The 16149-nt window shown below is 33.7% G+C and overlaps 2 pseudogenes; both read left to right on the top strand.

Annotated features, from left to right (window-relative positions):
- The first annotated feature begins 324 nt into the window (after window positions 1-324).
- Window positions 325-4823, top strand: LOC118059230 (DUF21 domain-containing protein At2g14520-like; annotated as a pseudogene).
- A 6809-nt stretch (window positions 4824-11632) lies between these two features.
- On the top strand, window positions 11633-15802 carry LOC118059051 (LL-diaminopimelate aminotransferase, chloroplastic-like; annotated as a pseudogene).
- Window positions 15803-16149: the final 347 nt, after the last annotated feature.

Below are 16149 nucleotides of genomic sequence, written 5' to 3'. Positions count from 1 at the left end.
AAGACAACAATGCTGTTTGTTTTTAAATAGGATGCACTTTAAAGCGGATTAGATTTCTAAAAAATATTAAACTGTTTTTTTTAATTTTTTATTTAAAAACATTATTTTCACATATTTTGTAGTGGTTTTTCACCCGTGTTTCAATCTGAAATTTCAAAAAAATTAAATTATTTTTCTTTGAAATATTTTTTTATGTATTTTTTAATTGTTTTAATATATTAATATTAAAAATAAAATTTAAAAAATAGTAAAATATTTATCTTAATAGATTACCGCATAAAAAAAGCACTGCTCACCACTTTCCACGACAGCCCCCAAGGAAAACAGACCACACCGCCGGCACACACGTCATCCTCATACAGCGCCAAAAACACTCCTTCCATTATCCACATCACTTTCAAAAGCAAATCCTCCCCCAACCAAGTCTCCGTGCACAACCTCCTCCTCCTCCCTCCCAGCATAACACACAATCCTTACATGGTCATAGTCACTCTTTAGCCGTTTAATTCAGTGCTTTCACGATTCTTCTCATTTCCTAAAAGAAGTCAAGAAAGATCCGCCTTTTCATCTCTTCATAACCTTTTCGAAAAACCACGTTTCTTTCACTCTTTTTTGTTTTTTTGGAAAGGACTTTGCTTACGAGCTCTGAGCGAACTGATTCGAGAAAGTTCATATAAAAAAATATGGAGGAAATTTTGCACTGGTTGGTGTTTCTCTAACGATTAATAACTACTGAAGTTCGTGATTTTTGAGAATTTAGAAGAGAGAAGTTCGGAATGGCGGTGGAGTATAAGTGCTGCGAAACGGATTTCTTTGTAAACATTGTGATAATAGTTTTGCTCGTGTTGTTCGCTGGACTGATGTCTGGCCTTACTCTGGCCTCATGTCTATGAGTATAGTCGATCTTGAAGTTCTTGCTAAATCCGGTACTCCAAAAATCGAAAATACGCAGGTACAGCGTTTATGCTACTTTTTTTTTTTTTTAAAAAAAAAAAAGCCTTATTTAGACCGTTTAAGTTCTGTTTGGATAGTGAGAAAATCGGAGTTTTGTCGTGCGGGACTTAGGGAAGTGATAATTAGTTTCAAGACTTATTAAGTGTTTAATAATGGTTATTAGCTAGCCTGCCTTGTAGATTTGGCTTTTATGCCTCGATAACTTTTTAAGAGGGTTCATGAATAATAAACTCCAGCTGGGTGATAGTAACCTTATACCGCTGAATATAAACAAACAATTTATTTATTTTATTTATTTAAAAAAAACAATTAAATTGTTTTATTGAATGAAAATATTCATTTGTAGTTGTAGGCCTTTGGTAGTTGCGGAACGAGTAATTGAAATCATAGCTTATAAGAGATTTCATGGACTGGGTTTTATTATTGCCTGTTGCCTGTCATAAAACAGCGAAAAATATTGCCAGTGGTTAAAAAACCAGCATTTGTTGCTTTGCAACGCTCCTTATATGCAACGCTACTGCTATGGAGGTATGTTCTGTAGAGATGTAATTAATAAGCATTGGTTATTATTTTTCAAATCGAATGTCTTTTTGTTTTACTTTGTCAGGCACTTCCAATTTTTCTTGATAGTCTGGTTACAGCTGGGGTTGCTATTGTAATTTCAGTAACTCTGATTCTTCTATTTGGCGAGGTGAGGCATCCATATTGATTTGTGCATTTTTATTAGTTTTTTTTTTAAAGCACTCGGGAATTGTGGGTAGATGTACAGTAGAACCGTGGAATCAGAGGTTTACTAGTTTGACTTGCTTTCGATATGCTAACTTGAAAATTAATGCTTTTTTGACTACGGGTTTTGTGAATGATCCTCTCTGTTTTGGGAACTAGTTCTTTCACTGTTGCTAAATATACAGGCATTCTGCCGTTGCCAGTTTTTCTGACAAGAGATGCTTGTTGGAATGAATGGACTTACACAAGCCTGATTCTTCTAGAGTTTCATCTATAATTACATTTTTAAGATGGTATGAATGGCAGTATGGTTTACGGCCTTCTGATTGTTCTTTTATTTGGATATGCAGATTTTACCACACAATCTGTTTGTTCCCGAATATGGTTTGGCATTGGTGCAACAGTGGCCCCGTTTGTCCGTCTTCTTGTTTGGATCTGTTTTCCTGTTGCTATCCGATAAGCAAGGTGACACGTATGTTGGTTAAAGCTTGCGTGTGGTGAACCTCCTAACACTAGAGTGACTATTCATGTTTATGTGATATTTTTCAGCTCCTGACTATCTGCTGGGACATGGTCATGTTGCTCTTTTTTCGCAGAGCTGAGTTGAAAACACTTGTAAATTTGCATGGTAAACGAGGTGTGTTTAGTACCTTTCAGAATTACACATCGAAGAGCAGAATGTTATGCTTTTATCGTCTACTTGTCTGTGTATGTCCTTGTATTTATCGCCATGCAGCTTATCTGCATGCTTCTTTTTCATGGTTCTTGTTTGTAGTCATTAAATCTGCCTATCAAGCCATCAATATGTGCAATTGTCTACCTGTATTAAAAATTTTTCTATTGCTTATAACCCAATGCACAGATTCTGTTGTCTGCTACCCCCTTTTTTCTCTCATAATCTTCCATTAGCTTTGTAAACACTGTCAGTGAATGTTTATTAGGCTGGAAAAGGTGGAGAAACTAAACTCATGATGAGACAACAATTATTGCTGGAGCAACTTGAAGCTCACTGAGAAAACAGCTATTGATGCATGACCCCTATATCTGAAACTTTTGCTATTGACATTAATGAACAAACTTGACAGGTGGTGGTGCTCAAAAGGGTAAACTGAAAAGTCACTGTTGTTGCATGACCTCATTGTGATTTGCTGCGTTGTAATAATTTTTCATGTACAGGGAGTTTGATGAGTTTTGATATTGGAGAAAGGGCATAGACAGGAAGTGCCAGTTTATTATGAGCAAGCCTACAAACATAATTGGACTAATTCTGGTAATGATGATATTAACATACTCAGCAACAATGAAAGAGATCTTTCTTTTCTTCATATACTTAGATTGTTGTTTTACGAACTAGCATTGGTTTGAATAATGTTGTGTACTAATAATCTTCTTTTTGTTTTGCCAACGTTTAGTTTTATTGGTTATCTTTATGTGACAAACTCTTTGTGCTCTCACTCAAGTGATTCGTGTATCCTTAATTGGTTTTGTAATTTATATGATGTGCAAAAAAAATTAAAAAATCAAATTATTGACAGAGAACCGTGTCCAATGGCCTTTTAGCTATGAGATTTTCTGCAAGTTCAGAATAAAAAAAATTGTTTCATTATAACATAGCTTTCAAGATTGTCTCTAAGAAGAGTGTGCCTTCCTTCAAATTCTCCTTTTGAGGACCCGTGGACCGGTGGCCTCTGTGATAGGCTTCAATCTGCATGAACTTATTTTTTTGATGGGCATTCCCTTGTATGGTTGCTTTTGTTTATGCTATCTTTAGGTGTTCCTTGAGGCTTGTTCTATTATCTTTTCTTGTTTAAAGCTAATGTATTTTCCCAAGACTAACTTCACTTTTCTAGTAAATATTTTGGAATCAAGCTTTTAGCTCTTAACAGGTTCATTTTTAAGTTTTAACCGTGATTTGCATTTTTTTTTTCTTTATGCAATCACCAAAAATAATGTTTCAATTTATGTGGAAACATATTCCCTGACATGGACACTAGAAAGAGATAAGAATGAACCACAAGGGGGCCAAGTGCTTTGAGAATTCAAAGCATGGGCAAACTGCAAACAGGCTTGGCTAGGGGAAATGAGGCATAGTTTTTTGCAATAAAGGGTGACCAATTAAGACTACTCTTGTGCTATATTGAATTTATGTTTGGCACTTGATTTGTCCATGATATTCTTGCCTTTACTTTCGTATCTTCTGATCTTGAGTTCATTCGCTAAATTAAATTGGCTTGAAACTTTCTGATTACTTTTTCTTGAACATGTAATGTGTCATTCTGAATCTTTTTAGGCCAATAATTTTGTTGACAATTCACCCCAGAAGAATAAAGTACCTGTAAAGAATGTCACTATACGCAGGATTCCCAGGTATCCTTTTGGTCAAGGATTTGTATTTATGTACATGATATATTTTTAGTTGTTCCTGGAGAAACCAAAATTGCTGTTCATCGTGTAACTACAGACTGAATGGGTTCTATCTGTTTTGTGTTGTAGGGTTCCAGAAACTTTGCTTTATATGATATATTGAATGAGTTTCAGAAAGGTATAGCACATGGCAGTTGATTATAAGGCAGTATGTAAAAAGCCGAGGAGCAGCCTGTAAAGCAATGCTGGCTGACAGTAAGTGTCAATTCATGTGGGTATCCACTTCTGTTTTGTAGTCCCAAGGCTACTCTAGAATCTACCCTAAATTTGGGAGCATCTGTTTTTGATATGTAAATCATTTTGATAATTATTACTTGCTCTTGTCTCTTGTATGCAACAAGATTCCGGTGAAAGAAGTTTAAAGTTAATATTAGATGGTGAAAAAGCTCCAAGGACAAGACTTTGAAGAGCAAGAGACCACTTCAAAAGTGGAAAAGCTTTCCCAACAGGGGCAACAAATTCATTTAGAGGCTCAAGGACAAGAAAAGTGGACAGAGGATATGAACTCAAACATCTTTGCACATAAATGGCAATCCACTCCCAAGGCTCTGAGGAGAGAAGAAGCAGTTGGCAATAATAACAATGGAAGATGTCAATTGAAGAGTTTTAACAGGTTAAAAGCTATTCCCGTATTACATATATCTCCTCCAACAATTTTAGAGATACTCATGACTGTTGATCTGATTTGCACAATGAACTATGGTAGGAGAGATCTTTGAATGAGACAGATCATCATTTTGAATGACACTTCTAGGTGAGCTGTGTATATACTTGCCGGATAGACATATGAGAAAAGGTTTTCAGAATGAAGAGATGGTACAATGATCAAATCTCTTGTTTGCATCTATATATATATTTAAGGAGACATTTGAGCTCGAGATATTTTATTCCGTAATATTTATAATAAAAATTAAAAAATCATTTGTGTCATTGAATCAAATATTAATGTTGCTTACTTTTGATCTAATGAAGAATAAATTCAATCTTAATAATCTTTAATTAATATTAAATTCTTTTACAATTTATTAGTTAATATATTTTTTAAAAGTTATATAGAAACAAACATATCTTTTCAATATGCATTAAAATTTCATTATGACATCAAATATTAAAAATGTATCGATAAAAACGCAATGTCCATGCCCCTGGGAAGCACCTGCGCCTGCGATCCTGAAGTGATCTGACGATGGCAATTGAACCCTAGTTGCGACAGCTTTAATCCGAGATTCAAAAAAACACAAGTCTCTCCGATATTTGAAAAAAATCAGCAGTTTTCCGATCACATGGTGATGCCGTATTTCATTCCTTCCATTAAAGACCCGTGGTCGATCTTGATTATTCTACTGTTAAAAGATGCAGAAAAAACTGTCCGAAATATGGCAATTACAACCCCCAACAATATTAATGGCCTTGTTGTAGGCAATAATAATAGTTATTATTAATAATACTAGGAGTCTTAGACAGGGATAATTTATTTTATTCGGAGTTTTGTAAGCGGCGCCGGGTAGACATTAAAAAAATCTGGTGTTGATGAAGAAACCCTGAACAGGAGGAGCCGCTCTGCTAGAGAATAGACCCCGTTTAGGCTGTGATGCAACTGTATTTTGAATTATTTTTTTAGCTTTAAAATTAATTATAAAAAATTAATATATTTCCAACAAAAAACAATCTGTGATATAATTACAAATACTGTGCGCGAACAAGATATCATACATATTCGACACAATAAAGTTGTTAATCTTTAAAGGAAAATGATGTAAAACAGGCTTTACTAGTGTTTACTTCTTTTCTCATCTTTCTCTTCCTTTTTCTTATCTCTAGACCTTTCTTTAGATCTGTGCTTCCTAGAAGCTTCTTATCCGGCTCTTTGAACAAACCTTCTTTTCCTTTTAAGCTATCTTTGTCAAGCTCTTCTTCAGATGATTCATAAGATTTAGCGAAGAAGGCTTCTCTGGTCCAAAAACAACACGCTGCAGCTTCGCATTCCAAGCTTTCTGGACGTTTTCGTCAGGGTCTGGGCAAGGGCAAGGTAAGGCCCTGTATCATCCATCTTGAACCTACAGCACCCGACCTCGCTTAACCCTGTGATAAAAAAATATACATGTCAAACCAATGAGGTTTTGCTTCTTTTCTTTTTTTTCCTGAGAAATTTTGAACAAAGTTACAAATGATATTTGAGGAATAAATGAGTTTAGAAAGTGGATAGAAGTTCTCCAATGACCTCGAGTGCAAAATTCCTCTCTTCTTCATCCCTTAAACCTCCATCTTCACTCGAACAAGAGCTCCCTACTATTTTGCTTGACGAGGATGGCATATTGGTATCGTTCTCATTTATAGAATGCCTTTGGCTTTGTACTTCTAAAGACATTCCAACATCCCTATGGTTCTTGCTGCTGTACCATCATACCTTGATCTTCCTCTCAGCCTATCATCCAGCAGCTCCTTTTCCGGACCGCAAATCTCATTCAGTTCAACAGCTCGATTGCTGAAAAGAGTAGATCAATTAAAAATCAATAGTGAAAGAAAACAAAAATCAGTGGCATAATACAAGCCAATACTAAGTCTGTTAAAAAAACGGTGATGAAATCAAGAGAAGAGAAAATACATACATGGATGACATTTTATATAGAAAAAAAGAAAAGAAAAAGAAAGATAATTGGTCCTCGTTTCAAGCCCTGTAAAAGATGGGGACAATCATTACATTGCACACAATTTGCAAGGATCCTTAATGGGTGCGCATGGAATCTTAACCATGCAAGTCGATTTTCACATGTTGAATACGGTAGACAAAGATTGTTGAATATGTACGCAAATACCCACCAATCACTATCCTTTAATCCATGATTCCTATGGGGTTTTCCACCTAAGAATCCCAGAGAAAGGTTTGTTTTGAGATTATCTGAAGAAAATTGTTGATGATTAAGGCACAACTTTATTCTTTAGACAAACTGGGTAAACTTTTTATGCTTTTTTTATATCCATTTTTTAATCTCCATGTCTAGACTTCATTAGATATGTTCAGCCATCTCACAAAAAATCTTTTCATAGAACCCAGATGAACGACTTTCGGCAGGGTCAATCCCTATTACTATTACTAATAACGGTGTACGTCACGCATTTTTATCTGATAGCATAAAGCATCAACACAAAGGATGAACAAGCTGAAACTAAAAGCAATTAAACACTGACTTTGCTGCAACTCCAAGGACAGTTGCAGTGAGGAAGCGAGAATTTGGTCGTGCTCTTACTTAGGCTGTTCAGGTAAACATGAACGCCTTCCCTCTCAGCTTCGCCGCCGCAATTCCGCTGCTTCTTTCATAAGAATTGCAGCTATTCTGTTCTCAGTCTCTAGATCCATTAAAACCTGCAAAACATGCTCAGAAGCACAGTTCTCAGTAAACAAGTTTGAGATAGTAACATGTTAGTATTATGTTGATCTTTTGGCATCCACGCGTATATGTTTGATTGCTTGAAAAGTAAAGATTGATCAGCTGACTAAGCATGTATGCAAAAAAAAGTGTTGGGTTCATAGCTATGGTTGGATTGGTACAGTGGTCAAGCCCTAACTCACGCACATGACACGAAAAGTTAGCTGTGATTCCTCATTGGAAAATTATGGATCACACAAATCGCCAATCAGCTATGAGTAGTTGCGTGTTTTTTCTACTTGAGCTATCAGCTAACAAGCTGGTTAGTGAACTCTTGAAAGGCAGATGCAAGTTCATGAAAAACTGGGTGGATTTATTATGCTTCTTGTCACATATTGAAAATATAAACCGAATCTTAAATTAAAGCTAGTTAATTAAACCGATTTTTTGCACCACAAGAGCTATAAAGACACTGCAGTATTTCCTTTGCTTTGAAAACAATTTAAAAATTTTTAAATACCATTAATTTCAGTTAGTTTTCTACAACTCAACCAGGAAATTTTCAGTTTTTTTGTTATGTCCAAAACAATCGTTAGTAACAGGAAATAAACAATTGGAATGAAAAACTAACCCAATTGATCGATTTTCATTAAAGTACTAAGTTATTGTCTAACACGGAAAAAATCAGCAAAATTAAAGTTCCTTTTGTATTCCTCGATATTCTCAGCAATCAGCAAACAAAAGCTGAAAAATCAAATCTTGAAGCATTAAAAAGACAACAACTTACCGAATTGGTTTAAAGAAAAGGCAATTGTGAGAAAAATAGAGATCCGAACTCAGTCGAGCAAAAAGAATGTCGCCTTTGCTCTCCCAGTCTCCCTCCTTTCACGCCTTCGGATTTCCAAGGAAAACCCGTAACCCTAGGTTTTATTTTATTATTTCCCTGTTTCATATATTTCCGTTAGATTAGAAATAAACGCGTCGCCTACTGCTGGAATTTTCTCGCGGATAGAGTAGGGGCCGGTTTGAAGTAAGGCCCATACACCATTGGGCCTTGTAACGCCGATATTTAGTATCTCGCCGTTGACTTTCAAGCGTCCCAGAACAGCTGGCTTTTTTAATTAATTTTTTAAAAATATTTTTTACTTTAAAATATATTAAAATAAAAATTTTAAATTTTAATATTAGCACGTCAAAATAATAATAAAAATATTAATTTTAAAATTTTTAATAAAAAAATCATAATTTTTAAAAAGTATAATTGCAATGCCTTGATTGTAAATCTATTGTGAGGATCTAATTTTTTTTATAAAATATAAAAATATATTGGTCTTGAAAAAAAAAAATGATGTTAGTATTAAACCTAGAAATGCAATAGTTTTTTTAAATTTTTTTAAAGATAAACTTTCATGTTAACATATTTATTGTTTATCTTAACCAATATAATATTTCTAGCCAAAATCATTGTTTCTATATATTTTATGATTTTTAAAGTAAGTTACCAGAGAATCTTAAAATAGTATATACATGTTTTATGTGATTAAAAGCTAAAAAATAAAAATAAATATGGTAATATTATGTTCAATATATATATATATAATAAAAAAAATTCAATTGAATTTTCATGAACAATTTATTATTGGTGTTGTTATTTAAAAAAATATATTAATTATTAAATAAAAATATATGATAGTATTTAATAACCATGTCTCAATTGAAGAGTTAGTAAATATCGGGATTTTTTTAGCTTAATAAAAAGAAAAAAAAAAAAAAAAAAAAGCAAGGGGCTAGCCCTATTGCTTCCTCCTTGTGCAAGTATCAATTGAAGAGTTAGTAAATCTCGTGATTTTTTTAGCTTGATAAAAAAAAAAAAAAAAAAAAAAAAGCAAGGGGCTAGGCTATTGCTTCCTCCTTGTGTTATTGAAAATGAAAAAAAATAGATGATATGTTATTTATTATGATTTAATAAGTATGATAACCTTTAATTTGATTTAACCTTGATCTTGTGCTAGCCACTTCATGCACAAACACACAATTGGTATACGATGATTGAAATAATATATTAACATTGTATGATATTTATATAAACAATAAAAATCTATTAATTGTATTGTATGGGAATGCGGTATAAATTATATTAAAAAAATATTTTATTTTGTTAAGAATTAAAAATTTTTTTGTATGTTTTAGATAGTTTTGATATGCTAATCTTAAAAATAAATTTTTTAAAATAAAAAATTATTTTAATATATTTTAACATAATTTTTTAAAGAACTATAACTACACTCCAAATAAAGCATTAACCTTGGGTTGTTTTAGAGCATGTGGTTAATATTCTAAAAACTAAAAGAGATGCACGAATGAAAAACATGCCTCGTATCATGAACAGCCAACATGCGGGCCTGCCACTTGTTTCTATACTATTCATGATAGCTCCTCATGTCACTTGTGCAATTCCTATTGTAATAGATTGGTAGCTTCTGCTACCCTGCGAGCTAGATCATAACAATAAATTTATAGCAAAAAAAAAAAAAAAAAAAAAAGATAAAGCATTTCTAACATGTTTTTTTCAGAAAAAATAAAAATCCACGACTTGGTCGTAGACTTTATCATGTTCAATAAGTTTGCTCTATTCAATTATACAATAATAAAACATAAATCATGGTAGCATGAATTGAAATAAATAAAAACAACCATGATGGCTTGATAAAAAAAAACATGTAATGTTGTGAAGATATTTCTAGTTTTATATGATATCAAGGTTGAAATTAAATGAATATGTTTTCAATTAACGTAAGAAAAAAAATATATATAAACACATACCAATCACTAAAATACTGAAAAATAAAAAAATATTTAATATAAAAAAACACGAGTAATAAGAATTAATATTTCAAATATATAATTCAGTTTACGAGAACAAAATATCATCATACAAAGCAAATAAAAACAAATACAAGGTTTTAATTTCCAACATATTTAGTGCAAAATAATGAAAAAAATCAGTTAATAAAAGAAAATAAAAAAAAATTAAATAACTTGGGTGAACTTATCAAATATCAAATCTAAGTTATGAGATTTAAAAGACTTATTAATAGTAAAAAAAATATAATTTTCAATCAATTAATATTAAATGGCGTTGCTAAAAATAACAATAAAAAAAATGTAGAACAAATTCAACAATCAAAAAATAAATAAAAATTAACATCTGTTTTTTCCTTTTCGAAGAGTAAAAAAAGGGAAAGGAAAGAAAAGGAAGAATTAGTAGTCAAAGTCACACGAGATCCTGGCGCACCAACACACGCTACCTCACAAGAATGCCACTGTCGATACAATCCTAAGCCCAAGCAACATCAGTGAAGACCATCTCAGGAGCTTGGAGAAAGACACATGCGCCACCACAATTATAGCGGCCTCCCCCGCCGTTAGCGCGTGAGTTACACGCTCTAGTAATCTCTTCTTTTTGATACCTAGGTTGGCTAAATAACAGGCTAAATTTGTGACAACCATTTCTCCTGTCCAGTTCATGAGCCGGCTAAAAAAAAAAAAAAAGGCTCCAAGGATATATATATATATAATAAATTTTTAAATGTTTTTAATTCTTTTTAATATTCTATTATTAAAAATAATTTTTTTTATTTTAATATATTTATAAATAAAAAATATTTTAAACCGTAGTCACTACCAAATAAATTCTAAATTTATTTATATTTATAGTTTAGATAATTTTATAATAATAAAATAAATTTTAATTTTATCATTAATTTATATTAAATTTATTTTTTAATAATAAAAATACTCAATATTGAATATCAAGTTCACCATGACAAATTATTAAACCAGCCTAAATAAACCATCAAAATTAATTCTAAATCAATTTAATATAAAAAATATTAAAAAAATTAAATAATAAATAAATAAATAAAATCTAAACAGTCAGCAGTCATCGTGATCATGTTCGATATAATAGATATTTTAGTTTTCTTTTATCTTCTTTTATTTAATTTGATTTTGATTTTAATTTATTTAATTTAATAAAGGAATAGAAAAACGAATAAATGAAAGGAAGAAAACCTTTAGGGCAGCTTCTTTCAAAATACAAGCACCGTCACTTCCGTGCTCTGCTCTCAAAACCCGTGAGCTGCGGTGAAAAGCGAAAAATGTCGCCGACTCAACTTTTTATCGACTTCGATTTCTTCTTCTTCCTCTGCCTTTTTAGCCGCACCTTTTGCCTTCAAAGCTAGGTCTCGACTGGTCTTACCATCTTGATTCGGCATTTGTGTTTGTGTTTCGGTTTCTTAATCCCTTTTCACCTCGAACTCTCTCTCTGTGCAGAAACCAGAATGTTTCGTTCGCGTCGAAAACGCCTTCTATTTGCACGTGTGCTGCTGCTCCTCAAGAACAGAAAACCGGTGCGTTTTTGTTTTCTAAACTTTCTTTCTTTCTTTCCGTGCTGGATTTTATTTTTATTTTTATGTTTTTATTTCATTCTTTTTGTGAAGTTTACAAAACACAAGTCTCCCGCAATGCAAATATTGCAAAGCTTCAAGCTGGTTACTTATTTCCAGAGGTTTGTGATTAATTCTCCTCAAAATACTGATAAATTTCGAGCAGAGAAAATAGAGGCGTTTTATTTTTGGTATGGAATCGGAAAAAAAATTCAAAATGATGTTATCTTTCTTTGTGTTTTCTATTTCTGTGCTGTGAAAATAATAATAGGTTGCTCGAAGGAGGAATGCGCACATGCTGAAATACCCTGATGCAAAAGTGATAAGCCTTGGAATTGGTGACACTACCGAACCTATCCCAGAAGTTATAACTTCTGCAATAGCAAAGGTAAGGCTCATTTTTTCTTTAACGTAAATAGCTTTTATTATTAATGATTGTTTTATGGTTTACGATTGAGGTCTGTATCGAAAACCTAGTCTGCTTACTTTTATTTTTTTTGCATTAACCATCTACTAAAAGAACCATCTTGAGCTAATAGATGTGTATGTTTGTCTAGCTTTTAATTCAACTGTTTCTGTTACTTAATATGAAAACAGTATTGCTAATGTTTTTCTTTTAAGCATTTGCTGTCTGTCCATGTATCTGAATTTTCTTTTCTTTTCTAATTGTTGGCAGAGAGCAGAAGCACTGTCTACTTTGGAGGGTTACAGTGGTTATGGACCTGAACAAGGTGAAAAAGTATGTGAGCATTATAATCAAACACACTATTTTCATTTTGCTGAAATTTCAGGTGTTTGATAGTTTTGAGCATTTTGGATGAATTTTGGTGAGATGTTTTGCATTTTTTTTTTAACTATAATCACCAACTTATTAATTTTTTTTGTAGATGAAATGTTAGAAATCGTTTTTAAATGACAATAAGATTTCTTATAAAAATAATCATTCCCACTTGTATGGTAATTTTTAGGTGCCATGTGTTTTGCTCTGAATGCATTGCTTCTGGCATGGTCTTGAACAAGAAAAGATAAACTATTCAACTGTTCTAGTTTTTATGAGGTCTATTATGTGGTCTCTGTTCTCTGATATCAAGCCTTGTGACAGTTAACAGTAACACAAATTGTTAATCCGTGCAGCCTTTGAGAACTGCAATTGCTTCAACATTTTATGCAGGTCTTGGGATCGAGGAGGATGATATATTTGTCTCTGATGGTGCCAAATGTGACATATCTCGCCTCCAGGTTTGATTTTATCTTTCATTGTTATGTTTTTTTCTTCTTCTTTATTTTATGTCCTGCTTCTTTGTCTTTCTTCTTGATATGCCAGTGTATGCATTTTCTTGGCTTTAGTTATATGCAAACTTCATCATAACTGACTTGCTTTCGCCTGACTGAATATTCTTTCAGATGGTATTTTGGGGCAAATGTAACCATGGCAGTGCAAGATCCATCATACCCGTAATTTATGTTTCTATAAACTGGTAGTGAAATTTGAAATTTGTAGCACATCCTTCACACCCCTCTCCCCCATTTTCAACACCTTCTCCTTGCACATGTTCCTAAATTATGCAGTATTTATTTGTGATGCTTGGTGGATCCTTATTGTGATAATTATAGTCAGACCTTTGAGTATGCCACTGCAGCACTTCCTTCCAACTTTTCTTTTCCTGGCTATCATGGAGGGAACGTTATTGTGGGGTTTTTCTTAGTTCAACTTTAGATGGTTAAATTAAAAACTCCTTAGTTTGGTTTGGGGAATCCTATTGTATTGATGCTCTGCTAAAGACTTTATTGATTCCTTATGTTGCATATTTGGTGGTGCTTGGTGTTTAGTGGAAAAGTTTGATAGTGAAAAAGAGAAAAGAGCATTACTTTATACTTACCAGAACCTTAGAGAAAGTAATGTTTCCATTGTGATAGGCTTCTCGATGATTCAATCATGTTTAACATCCACACATTCAAAGAAAAGGAAGAAGAAGATACGGGGCATTCCTGGATAACTTTCTGTTGATTACCATCTAATTATGTGCAGGCTTATGTTCGATTCTAGTGTCATCATGGGCCAGACTGGACAGTTTCAGAAAGACGTTGAGAAGTATGGTAAGATTGAATACATGAGGTGCACTCCAGAGAATGGTTTTTTCCCTGATTTATCCAAAGTTTCTCGAACGGATATCATATTTTTCTGTTCACCGAACAATCCTACTGGTTCTGCTGCAACAAGGGAGCAACTGACCCGACTAGTACAATTTGCAAAGGACAATGGATCAATCATCGTCTATGATTCAGCATATGCCATGTATATGTCTGATGATAACCCACGATCCATATTTGAAATTCCAGGAGCCAAAGAGGTAGCCCACAATATATCAATCTTGCTTTGCTTATTGTTCTCTTGGTAAAAGTTCCTGCCTTTTCTCAGCAAAACTCATTTATGGTAAAATTTGTTATTTTCCTTCTATTCATGAATTATAAATGTTCAATCGACTGTAAAAATGGCATTAATCCATTGGATGTGAAGTATTCTATTACCTGAAATTCCCTGTTTCTTTCAAATGTTTTTGGACCAAGGAGGCATTCACGAACCATTCTTAGTTTAAAATGCCTCTGTAGAAACTGTATTTCAAATGACAATATTATTTTAAAGATTTCATAAAAGTTAGAACTGACATGTCTAAACCTGCATGATTTTTTTTCCACATCAATTCCTGTGACACTGTATCTGTTACATAACATGGATATAAATTGTGGACTGTTCAAAACTACGATAATCTGATCATGCAATATCATTCTTTGATTGGCATTAGAGTATTGCTTCTTACATTGTGATGTTGGCTGTCAATCATTTTTCTCTGAGCTGGAGGAGTCCTTGGACCCTCTTTAGTGATGCATGTTTGTGATGTGGTAGTTCCCATACTAATTGCAGGTTGCTTTGGAGACATCATCTTTTAGTAAGTATGCTGGGTTTACTGGAGTTCGTCTGGGGTGGACTGTTGTTCCAAAACAGCTTCTATATTCTGATGGGTTCCCAGTTGTAAAGGATTTCAACCGTGTTGTTTGCACGAGCTTTAATGGGGCATCCAACATTTGCCAAGCTGGTGGTCGGGCTTGCCTTTCACCTGAAGGCCTTAAGGTCAGTGCATTTTCTTTTTGGGGTAGTATAGCCCACTGTTTCCTAACTCGGGAATTGTATTTTGCGAATGCTGCATGAAACCAAGAATAAACTCTTAACCGTTTGATTTCCTTGCAGGCAATGAGTGAGGTGATTGGATTCTATAAAGAAAACACCAACATTATAATGGATACATTTAATTCGCTCGGTTTTAATGTATATGGAGGAAAGAATGCCCCCTATGTGTGGGTTCACTTCCCTGGCCAAAGCTCGTGGGATGTTTTCAGTGAAATTCTTGAGAAAACTCATGTAGTTACCACACCTGGGAGTGGTTTTGGACCTGGTGGTGAAGGTTTTGTCAGAGTCAGTGCTTTTGGCCACAGGGAAAATGTTTTAGAAGCCTGCAGAAGATTCAAGCAGCTTTACAATTGAAGCAACATGTATTGTGTCCCTTGCCCCCCTTTTGACAAGGATACATGCAGCTGCCTCCATTGTGTGGTTTATTTATCTGGTGATATTAGTCATTTATGGTTGAATTCTATGCAAACCATGTAGCAGTTTTACTTTCTAGGGAGGTCTAGATTCTGTCTTTCATGGCTGACCCTCATCTTGAAATTGTAACAAATTGTTAAGCTTATTTTTGGGCGCCAAAATATTGAGTTGTATCAGTAGGATGAAACTAGAGCTCGAATTGATGCGGGAAGGGAGTGAAAATAACCATTATCTGTTTCTAGCACCATGGGCTGCCAAGGCTGGTGCACTTTTATGATCAATATCTCGTTGTCTATTGGCTGTTCAACTGACGAAAATCGGTTGATGGACGCGGATGTATTGTCCATAAACAGGGCATGCATGTACTGGACAGCTAGCAGACAAACACAGTACGTGACGCCCCCCCTTGCAGATAAGTTCTTTTTTACTGGAATTGGAAAACGAAAAATAAATGTCACAAGTCCTCGCCAAAATTAGATATTTTCGTCAACCAAAAAATTATGCCTGTAGCTAGCTATTCAAAGCTCGTAGTGTGTTTCTCAAGTTGACTAAAATAGAATAGTAGAGGGAAATACAGAATGGTTGATTTCTTTTTCCAATCTTGGCATTGACGAGATCCTGCAAGCTT

Source organism: Populus alba, chromosome 9, assembly GCF_005239225.2.
Source record: "Populus alba chromosome 9, ASM523922v2, whole genome shotgun sequence".
In the NCBI taxonomy this organism is placed as follows: Eukaryota; Viridiplantae; Streptophyta; class Magnoliopsida; order Malpighiales; family Salicaceae; genus Populus; species Populus alba.
Note: the sequence above shows the minus strand (reverse complement) of the source record. Positions and strands in the feature narration are given on the sequence as shown.